The following is an 11,836-nucleotide window of genomic DNA, read 5'->3' on the forward strand; positions in this document are numbered from 1 at the left end:
GGCAGAGGTACAGGCAGGGATCGGGCTTACTCGGAAACGAAGGGACGTCGGAATCAGAACAGGATAGCAGGCAGGAAAAACGCTGGTAAGTTGACTCACAGGTGAAGAAAAACGAACTGGCAACGAGACAAGTGAAGCACAGAGTATATATACACACTGGGAGGGGAGTTAACGAGACACAGGTGAAACCCATCAGGGCAGGGAGAAGTAATCACACATGAGGAAGTAAAGACAGCAGACATGACACAGGAGGATGATTTCAAAGTAAAACAGGAAGTGACAAGACAACAAAATAAAAGCACTACCGTCTAGTGACAGTTGTGACATCTGCACACTTCTAGATTAGCAAAGAAAGACACTTTTTGGTATTTTCTAATTCTGTATATCAAGCACAAGTTATATACTCCCCTAAAAGCGTAGAAACCTTCAGAATTAGCGGTGGCATTGCGATTACATTACTGTATTTGACTTGTATAGCTGTATCTCAAGTCTTCTGATTCTTCTATCTGCAGTTAATCTGCTCACATGATTTACATCATCAAAGTTTTGACTTACAAGAGCTGTTCCAAATCACAGCACTCGTCTGTCCACAAATGATTGTCATCAGTAAAGTGTCCATGGTCGGAGAGAGGACTAACTCCATTCTCAGTTTGAGTAGATTTCCTTTTCTATAAACTGTCACACGTCATAAAAACTATTGTTGAGGTATTCGCCGTAGAAGGCAGATTTGAAGGTCTTTTGAGGGATATTAACTTTTTACATTTTGTCTTTTCTTTTACTTATTTTGACTTTATCGATTTCTATAAACCTTTGTTCTTCTTATTGCAAAAAATAAATAAAACTGGTCTATGTTTTGTACATTCTGACAAAGGTCCAGTCTATCTCATCTCAGAGTGCCTTTGTAGTCTCGTAAAGGTCAGAGAGATCTTCCCCTGGATAGGCTGACAGTTCTATAGTGTACTCTGGCTTTATGTGACCTTTGACCTTTTGTGATGATAGGTCAAATTAATCAAATTTACAACAAAAGAGGAAACTAATATTGTATTTCAAGATGATGTCTCTCTGTCACTAGAGATAACCCGTTGAAACATTCCTATCTCCCACAAAAAATACATTCCAATGTCACTAAACTGCAATCTCTACTACATTTCAGGGACATGTTTTTTTCCTCTCAGATTACAGTCACAGTTTTCAACAGTTTTAAACAGCCCACCTCCCAAAGCAGGCTTCTGCATACCAGTGTTATTGGATGGGAACTTCATTATTATAAGACAGTGCCATGCTGGTTTGTCCAACATGCTAAAGAACTGGTAATCTGTTGCATTGGATCCCAACCCAAGTCCAGCCTGACGGTCTGCATCCCCCTACAGCTCCAGAGGTCACTCTGAGGTCACAAGACAGGCACCATGGTAGCAAAGAAGTAAATATAACCAATTCATCTGGTTTGTGCTCTTGTACGATTTAGTCAAACTTTTTGTATCTCAATGGCATTTGGACCACAGTATTTGACCAACATTAGCCTAGATCATAGGAAACCTTCAGGGCCTGATTGTATAGAGACCCTTACTTTTTGAAATTGGCTGCTGATTATGTTGCAGAGCCACGTCCATATATTTTTAATGTGACAATGAAAAATAACGAAATACCAATGAATTGGAAATCTGCCTTTGTTCTCCCAGAAGTTCTTGTACAGCAATGCCATTTTATCAACCAACCAGTCAGGCTTTAGGAAAAAACATAGCACTATTACAGCTGCACTGAAAGTGGTAAATTACATTTGTGTTGCTCTTGACAAGAAGCAACACTGTGCGTCACTGTTTATTGATCTGTCCAAAGCATTTGACACAGTTGACCATGATGTTTTAAGGCTGAGGCTCCTCAACTCAGGGCTCTCAGAGCAAGCAGTCGCTTGGTTCTCAGTGCATCAAATATGAGGGCCTATCCTCTAATATTGCTACCGTCTGTAAAGGTGTGCCACAAGGATCTGTATTAAGTCCACTTTTATTTACTATTTATATAAATAATGTGGGCCAAAATGTGGTGAAAAGGAAGTGAAATAGAGGTTGTTGACTCTTGATTGATGACTCACTTTTCAGCCACATATACAGGTGAAAAAGTTGAGGTTAAAACTGGGTTGTTATTTTTTAAATAAGCTGTGTTTTTCAAATAATGTAAAAAAAAGTGTTATTTTAGTTATGTCCACTTACTTCTTCTCTTTAACTCAAAGAGCTCTGACAAGTTTTATATTTGAACTTAACTGTTCAAGTTAAAAGTTAAACTTACAATAATTAGTTTTTTAGATTTGCTAGTGTTAATTGAACTTGGCTCTTTAAGTTATCAGTAAAAAAAAAAAGGAGAGACAGAAAAAGGTGGGAGTGAGGGTTTAAAAAAGCAAATGCTGTCATGTTTGTGTTTTAGGTAAACTGTCTTTTTTAAACCATGGTCAGGTTGAAGCCTGGCCATAATCTACTGGTTAAACACTGCAGATAAATCATATACTCAAATTCCAATGAAAATATAGGCATTTTGTAGTAAACAAGAAAGGACTATTTCCACCGGCGGTGGGATTATATTAACCTGACAACCTCCAGTGAATCGAGGCGGAGCAATTCACCGTTTCTGTCCACCTGCAACAAGTAGAGCCAACGGACCAGAGCGCTGAGGATTCTTTTCGCTTTGCTTGGGCGCATGAAGGTGAGTTTAAATTATGACGAAGTATTTTTCTTAATTAATAGCATGTGTAACGTTAGTAATGTAACACAGTTATGTAACGTAAAGGCATCCTTTTCCGGACGCGTTTTAGCGAAAATTCCGATAAAATGCCACTTAAAATATTGATAAAAATGATCGTATCACGTTTTCAGCTGATTGAATGGTGTTATGTTAAGCTTTAACTTCTAACCTTCCGAACGAAATATTGTTTTAATTTTTAGAGTCAGTTTTGACTTTACTAGAGCCAGTAAAAGGACGCTCGTCCTCTCTCGTCCTCGTTCTCTCTCTCTCGTCCTCGTCCTCTCTCGTCCTCTCTCGTCCTCTCTCTCTCGTCCTCGTCCTCTCTCGTCCTCGTCCTCTCTCTCTTGTCCTCTCTTGTCCTCTCTCTTCCTCTCTCTCTCTCTCTCTCTCTCTCGTCCTCTCTCTCTCTCTCTCACGTCCTCGCTCTCTCACGTCCTCGTCCTCTCTCCCTCGTCCTCGTCCTCTCTCCCTCGTCCTCTCTCCCTCGTCCTCTCTCTCGTCTCCTCGTTCTGACTCGGTTCTATCTTTTCAGGCAGGAACATAAATCACACAAGAGAGAAATTTACTCAACAATATTACATTTTGGTGAACCTGATATATAACCGATGTTTGGCATCTGCAAATACACATTAATTTTGGCAGTCAGGAATTAAATTCAAAATTTGTTTTAAAGGTCTTAATAATGTTGATGAATTATATAAATTGCCAGATTACCATGTATAGACACATTTATAGACATATGTATATATTTACCTTTTAAACTATTGCAGATTTACAATTTCTATATCCATCTTTTCTTTTTTCTTGATCCTCCTGTAAAAGAAAACACTCACACAGACACATGTTACCTACCTTTCTTTTCTTTCAAGTCTTTTGCTTATTCTCTTTTCCTGCTTCTATTCTCCTTGCGGTCTTTCTTTTCTGTCTCTCTTGTCTCCTCGCTCTGTCTCTCTTGTCTCCTCGCTCTGGCTCTCTTGTCTCCTCGCTCTGGCTCTCTTGTCTCTCCTCGCTCTGGCTCTCTTGTCTCTCCTCGCTCTCTTGTCTCCTCGCTCTGGCTCTCTTGTCTCTCCTCGCTCTGGCTCTCTTGACTCTCCTCGCTCTGGCTCTCTTGTCTCTCCTCGCTCTCTTCTCTCCTCGCTCTGGCTCTCTTGTCTCTCCTCGCTCTGGCTCTCTTGTCTCTCCTCGCTCTCTTGTCTCTCCTCGCTCTGGCTCTCTTGTCTCTCCTCGCTCTGGCTCTCTTGTCTCTCCTCGCTCTCTTGTCTCTCCTCGCTCTCTTGTCCTCGCTCGCTGTCTCTCTCTCTTGTCTCCTCCTTCTGACTCGGTTCTATCTTTTCAGGCTGGAACATAAATCACACGAGAGAAATTTACTCAACAATATTACATTTTGGTGAAACTTATATATAACCTAGCACTGTATTATATTGGAGGTGTATCTACACAAACACTATTTCTAATTATAAGAGCCACTGCTGACTTTCAACAAATGTACAGACAGTCTCTTTCTCTCTCACTCTCAAACACACACCAACATTATTTGCATCATGTATTAGTAAGACAGGGCTCTCAAGTGTCACGCATTGGGCGTGACACGGTCTTAAGTCACGCCCTCCCGCCACACATCGTATTTCTCACGCTGAAAAAAAACTCTAGGCTATTTAATGTGCTGCAGCGCGCAAACATGACCTGGTCGCGCTGCCCTCACCATGGAGGAATCAAGCACGTCTCCCCCGAATCCCCTGCCAATCAATAAAAAGAGATGGGCGACACGAATAGCCAATCAGAAAAATCAGGCTTATGAAAAACAAGAAACACATTTGGTTATGTCTGCCTTTATGTTTCAGATCTACAAACAAACAGCTGCCTACCTTACAGCGCTCTGATTATTTGTTCGTTTTTCCCGCTGTCGCAACTTTTTTTTCAGACATCAAACATGTTTGTCTGCCCCCTCCCTTCCTTCCCTCAACTACAGATCACGTCACACATGATGGTGCATTTTCACTGGCTAGACAAAGTAGCTTAAAGCTAGCGTTAAAATACACTCATATGCGTAGATTCTTTGATATGTATAAAGTAATACTACTTACACTTTTCTGGCGATCGGCGGTGAAAATGCCGGCAAAAAGACCGGAAACTGCGTCACTTCGGCTACGTCCGGAAAAGGCTAAAGGAGCTAACGGCGTCCGGGAAAGGATCTAGTGACGTTAACTAGGTCGTGCTTTTCAATGGTCTGGAAAGGCTAACTTTGTGGCTTTAATGTTTAGCTAGCTTAACAATGTCCTTTTAATAGTTTTACCCATGAACTTCTTCTAAAACAAATGGTTGACCTATTGTGTAAGCTATAAGCTATTGGTTCATTGTGTGTGTGTGTGTGTGTGTGTGTGTGTGTGTGTGTGTGTGTGTGTGTGTGCGTGTGCGTGCGTGTGTGTGTTTGCGCCCACACAGCAGAACGGGCACAGAGATGATGACAGGGATTTGGGGAAATAGTTTTCTCCTGTTGTAGATTAAAAACATTAATTTAAAATCCCCTTTGCTATGTTTTACACAGTTACACGGAGCGTCCAAGTGTAATGTAAACTATTGAATATTACGTTTGAGCTAACCCAATAAACTGACTGGAAGTGTATTTGAAACTGAGATGTGTAATACTTGCTTTATACTTTCATTTGTAAACTAGAGGATTTTTGCTTCAAAATTGCTTGATCCCTGTTTTTGTTTTAAATATTTAGAAATGTAAAAGATTGATCATTTAAGCATAGAGTATATTTATATAAAATAAAAATATTAGATGTGGGTTTTATTTTTCTGAAACACACATTTTCACCTATCTTGCAATTCATTTGATTTTTCTGTTTACAGATGTCATCAAGAATGTCCAGTACGTGATGTGGAAATGTAAATTTTGTGCATTCTCCTCTAACAGACATGCAGAATAATCCAGCATTATGGACATCATCGGTGGTGTTTAGGCCTTGTCTGTGCTCAAGTTAGCATCATACCTTTGGTATTGCATTCATCTCTCTTGTCTGTTTTTGTAGGATACGAACCAGAACCGAAGAACAGCTGCCCTGCTTGGTCTCCATGCTACTATCTTTCAGAGGATTCCTCCGACATAATCCGGATGTGTGATCATGTAAGACACTGTATTTACACATTTACTCCACTCCATTGTTGTAATGCGACTGTTGCGCACTTAGACACACGAGATCCAGGCGTGCTTGGATTTTAAGAATTGCTTTACTGACAGCACTGAAAGTGCAGAAACACACTCTGATCAGCCACACACTGAATACTGCAGACTATTTTAGTCCACTAATAAATCAAACATTTTCTTATACATACACATATCATCTTAGATTATCACTCTAACAAAACACTCTGATCAGCTCCACACTACATACGGCAGACTATTCTAGTCTCTACTGAATGGCGTGAGCGTAGCTTTTTCCCTCGCTTTCTTACCAAAGGACCCCTGAGCTGACCCAAGTGCCTGCCTGAACTTTAATCCTCGTAACCAACATTAACCTCTCAAATCATTCAAACCTCCCGTGCAGATAAACAAACAGATGCCAGGCGAACAAACAAAACAATTAACAATCAATCAAAATTATAAACAAATGAGAACATGGGGGGAGGTCAATGTCCAGTTCTTGTTATCAGAGCAATGTTAATGTGGGCCCCACACAACAATGTAACACGTTTTGTGTTCATTAGCTTTATTACCCAACCCACACATTTTCATAGAGATTTTGTATAATTGCAAAATACCTTTTCAATGGAGTCTGTAGAGGCTCAAACCTTAACCCATTTAAATATTCGAGCCACTAGGGGGATGAATAGGAGAACAAGTTCTGACGCGTATTCTGCCACAAACAATTCCATTGTCCATTCCAGCACTGTCTCTTTTCCATACATTTAATCCGTGACACCATGGCATAAAGTCATCATCATCATACATTAGTCACACCACAAGCTTTCACAAAACAGGATACAACACTTGATCTTGGCTGAAAGGCACGAGAAGCTGTCTCAACCATGGTCGAAAACTATTTCGCTTCCCATCCACACACACCTGTTCCCATCACCTGGCACTCACCTATATGCTCTTTTTACTGAATCCCCATTACCACCCAGTGATTCCCTCAAACAATAAACCCCATTTTGGCTTCAACAGAGTCTCCTTAACCTTTTTTTATTTTAGGGATTTTGAACAAGGACTCTCTAAACATTAAACTAGTATTATTTTGGAGATGTCAGTTAAGATGTGAATGTCTTTCTATGTCTTCAGGTTCATGGAAAAACCTTGGATGAATGCAGGTTGGACTGTTGATGGGACACAAAGGCGTTCTGAAGGCTCAGAGACGTGCCCACAGGCTTCATGTTGATGGCACAATCTACTGCCTTGACCTGGAGTAACCCGTAATATAAACGGCACCTTTGAGTTCCTTCATGAACGTTAAACAGGACCGGTGCTCAGCAAGAATCCATGGGCTCAGATAAATGGTAAATGTACTGTACTTCTGTTTCTCTCTTCTAGTCTTCCGACCACTCAGCTGGGGATCGAACCGCCGATCCTCTGATTGAAGGACGTCCCTGTTACCACTGATCCACAGTTGCTCAAGATTATAATAATAGATATAGCCATCCATCCATTATCAGCCGCTTATCCGGGATCGGGTCGCGGTGGCAGCAGGTTCAGCAGGCCGACCCAGGCTTCCCTCTCACCCGCAACACTTTCCAGCTCATTCTGGGGGATCCCGAGGCGTTCCAAGGCCAGCCGGGAGATATAATCCCTCCAGCGTGTCCTCGGTCTTCCCCGGGGTCTCCTACCAGTTGGACGTGCCTGGAAAACCTCTAATGGGAGGCGTCCAGGAGGCATCCTGACTAGATGCCCGAACCACCTCAGCTGACTCCTTCCGACACGAAGGAGCAGCGACTCGACTCCAAGCTCCCTCCTGATGTCCGAGCTCCTTACCCTATCTCTAAGGGTGAGCCCGGCCACCCTGCGGAGGAAGCTCATTTCGGCCGCTTGTATTCGAGATCTCGTTCTTTCGGTCACGACCCAGAGTTCGTGACCATAGGTGAGGGTTGGAACATAGACCGACCAGTAAATGGAGAGCTTCGCCTTCCGGCTCAGCTCCCCCTTCACCAGGACGGACCGGTACAGCGCCTGTTTTATTGCTGCAGCCGCACCGATCCGTCTGTCGATCTCCCGCTCCACCTTACCCTCACTCGTGAACAAGACCCCGAGATACTTGAACTCCTTTGCTTGGGGTAGGCAGTTTGTCCCCACCTGGAGGGAGCAATCCACCGGTTTCCGGCAGAGCACCATGGCCTCAGATTTGGAGGCGCTAACTCTCATCCCTGCCGCTTCACACTCGGCTGCAAAACGCCCCAGTGAATGCTGGAGGTCACAATCCGAGGAGGCACCGGTACCCGTCAGCTGCTTCAGGAGACCCCTGGGCCAGCCAGGCCCGAAAGGCCTCCTTCTTCAGTTTGACGGCTTCCCTCACCCCCGGTGTCCACCACCGGGTTCTCGGGTTGCCGCCACGACAGGCACCGATGACCTTCTGGCCACAGCTCCGAGCAGCCGCGTCCACAATAGAGGCTTTGAACATGGTCCACTCGGGTTCCATGTCCCCAGCCTCCCTCGGGATTTGTGAGAAGTTCTTCCGGAGGTGGGAGTTGAAGACCTCCCGGACAGGGTCCTCCGGCAGACGTTCCCAGTTCACCCTCACTACACGTTTGGGCTTGCCAGGTCTTTCTAGCCGACTCCCCCGCCATCTGATCCAACTCACCACCAGGTGGTGATCAGTTGACAGCTCTGCTCCTCTCTTCACCCGAGTGTCCAAGACATACGGCCGCAGATCAGATGATACGACTACAAAGTCGATCATTGATCTCCGGCCTAAGGTGTTCTGGTACCAGGTACACTTATGAGCCACCTTATGCTCGAACATGGTGTTCGTTATGGACAAACTGTGGCTAGCACAGAAGTCCAACAACAAAACACCATTCGGGTTCAGATCGGGCAAGCCGTTCCTCCCAATCACGCCCCGCCAGGTTTCTCTGTCATTGCCCACGTGAGCGTTGAAGTCTCCCAGGAGAACTATGGAGTCGGCAGGCGGCGCCCTTTCCAGGACCCCTCCCACCGACTCCAAGAAGGCCGGATACTCGGAACTGCTGTTCGGTGCATAAGCACAAACAACAGTCAGAGCTTTACTCCCTGCAACCCGTAGGCGCAGGGAGGCGACTCTCTCGTTCTCCGGGGAAAACTCCAACATAGCGGCGCTCAGCCGGGGGCTCGTGAGTATCCCCACTCCCGCCCGGCGCCTCTCACCCTGGGCAACTCCAGAAAAGGACAAAGTCCAACCCTTCTCCAGGAGCTTGGTTCCAGAGCCCATGCTGTGCGTGGAGGTGAGCCCAACTAAATCTAGCTGGTACCGCTCCACCTCCTGCACCAGCTCCGGCTCTTTCCCCGCTAGCGAGGTGACGTTCCACGTCCCTAGAGCTAGTCTATGCTGCCGGCGATCGGCTCGCCCAGGTCTCCTGCCTGGCCCGCCGCCCGGTCTGCATAGCACCCGACCCCGATAATTCTCCCCGCGGGTGGTGGGTCCACGGGGTGACTGCTGCTCCATGTTGTTTCTTCGGGCTGAGCCCGACCGGGCCCCATGGGCGAAAGCCCGGCCACCAGACGCTCGCCGACAAGCTCCCCTCCTGGGTCTGGCTCCGGGAGGGTGCCCCGGTTTCCCTTGTCCGGGCGAGGTAGCTTTAGTCCGTGGGCTGCAATTCATCAGGGTTTTTTGAATCGCTCTTAGTCTGGGCTCTCCCCCGAGACCTGTTTGCCTTGGGAGACCCTACCAGGGGCTGACGCCCCGGACAACATAGCTCCAAGGATCACTGAGCCACTCAAACTCCTCCACCACGTTAAGGTGGCGATTCATTGGAGGAGTAAAGTAAATCTCAAACACATCTCAAAGTCAACCTTGGTTGAGAAATATAAAAGGGAAAACCGTAGACAAACTCTTCTAACGTGTAGATTGGTTGTTTTAACACGTAAAACCTTTTGTGAGGCTGTTAGAATTATGTTTAAAAAATGTTATAAAAATGAAAGCTTTATTATATTGTTTTATGAAGTTCTCAGTATCCCACATTTTGCCTATGCACAGCCACACGACCTCATCTCATCTGTCTCTAATTCTATTATTCACCTTTTTTTTAAGTATCCAATTCAGTCATGCGTCTCCATTTTTTGGAGCGTTTACAATGTTCTTGTTCATATTGAAAATGTATGACCCTTTGTATCCATCTCTAATTTGTCAGAGTACAACCACACCTCCTGTCTGTCAGATTGCCTCCACTTGTATGTGTGAACAATGTTTAGGAAAACTGTGCACAGATTTCAGTTTAAATCATTTGAGTGTCTTGTCCTTCAGTGAAAAGGTCATGTTTTTTCTATATATATTTTCCATTTGGGTGTGTTGAGATGTACTTGTAGCGAATGTTTCAGTCTGTGTATATTTTCTTCAAATAAATCTTATATCTTTTGAACAGAAGTAAGAATTATTGGTAATTTATTTTTTATAAAACAAGCACACTTTCAATTATCAGTCAAAATAACGTTTATATGCAAGTTGAAACAAATTTGGAATGCAAGTCCTCTTAACTTGAAATGGCAAGTTGTACACACATGGTAAAGTTATTTTAACTTGTAACTGTGTTACATAAAAGCTCAAGTGTGCGTTTGTTTGACTAGCTAAGGAAAATTTTCTTGAACTGATAATGTAAAAATATATTTTCTCATCTTGGCCCTTTGACCCCTTCTGTACCATTCAATGCAGGATTTAAGTGTGACAAATCAATCAGCGAGGTAGGTCAATTATATAGGTGTTTAATAAGAATAAACCAACTGTCTCTTTATTTTCCAATGGTCATCATTTATTGCCTCATGAGCAACACATGCTGTTCCATGTAGGAATGTTTGGTTCTAAAATGACACAAATATAACAAGTAAATACATGATGTATACAACTATGCTGCAAAGTAACCATGAACATTCAATATCAGAGGAAATAAACGTCATTAAATACATCTGTATCAATAACCTAAGGGTTAATTAACAAAGACACAAGTAAATGTAACTTCATGTATACACGTATACTGCCACCTGCTGGTAGAAAGGTGAACCTGCACTCTGGTCTCCTCAGAGGCTCTGTTCTGTGTTCACTCACGGAAATGGCACAATGAGGTGGAAATATAGATATGATGCTTACAGCAACAACTCTACACACATACATTATTTTGATTAAACTATATTACGAACTGTGTTGCATTAAACAATGCAACGATTAATTGAAAAGTAGATTCATGCTGTGTACGTAATATATACATGCATATTAAACTGCCTGTAGTCACTACTGTTGCTAACATATCCAGGTTTATTTATTTATCTTGATTAATTAATGTTCTTCTAACATTAATGTTCTTCTAACATTACCCTTCTACGTGTTTGCATCATAGAAGACAGTAAATAAGAATATTTTATACAGGCTTTTATTTTGACATGAAAAGAATCGGCTCGTATTCCGAGTTTGGTTTTCTCGTTTTCTCGTTTTTGGATTCAGACGCCAGAAACGAGAAACGGAAGTGGTTTTCCGTTTTCCCGTTTTTGGTTTGAAACAGAAAACGAAGAAACCATAGTATTTCCGTAATTCCGTATATTCGAATGAACGAAAAAACAAACGAACAAAACGTACACGGACCGTACACGGACCCAGTTGCGTTGCCCGGCGGAAATGTCGCACCTTCGCAACCTGTAGCGTCTGTACATTAATCTCATTCGAGATGAGCCAGTTCTGCGCAGAATCGATCGCCGGCGATCGGCTCGCAATGCATGCTGGTTAGATTTGTGTCCGATTTGCGCTGACGTCATGCACACGTGATCAACGATACTCTCACGAGATCAAGCCGGCCGTTGATTTCAGAGTCAGGCGCCGCAGTAGCTCTCCACGGACTGCGTGGCCCAGTGCATGATGGGAAACGCCTGTCGCCACATCAGAGAGCTGATTGGCTCTTAGATCTGACAGTAAACACCACGTGTTGGAGA

The sequence above is a fragment of the Taurulus bubalis genome, assembly GCF_910589615.1.
Source record: "Taurulus bubalis genome assembly, chromosome: 1".
Lineage (NCBI taxonomy): Eukaryota > Metazoa > Chordata > Actinopteri > Perciformes > Cottidae > Taurulus > Taurulus bubalis.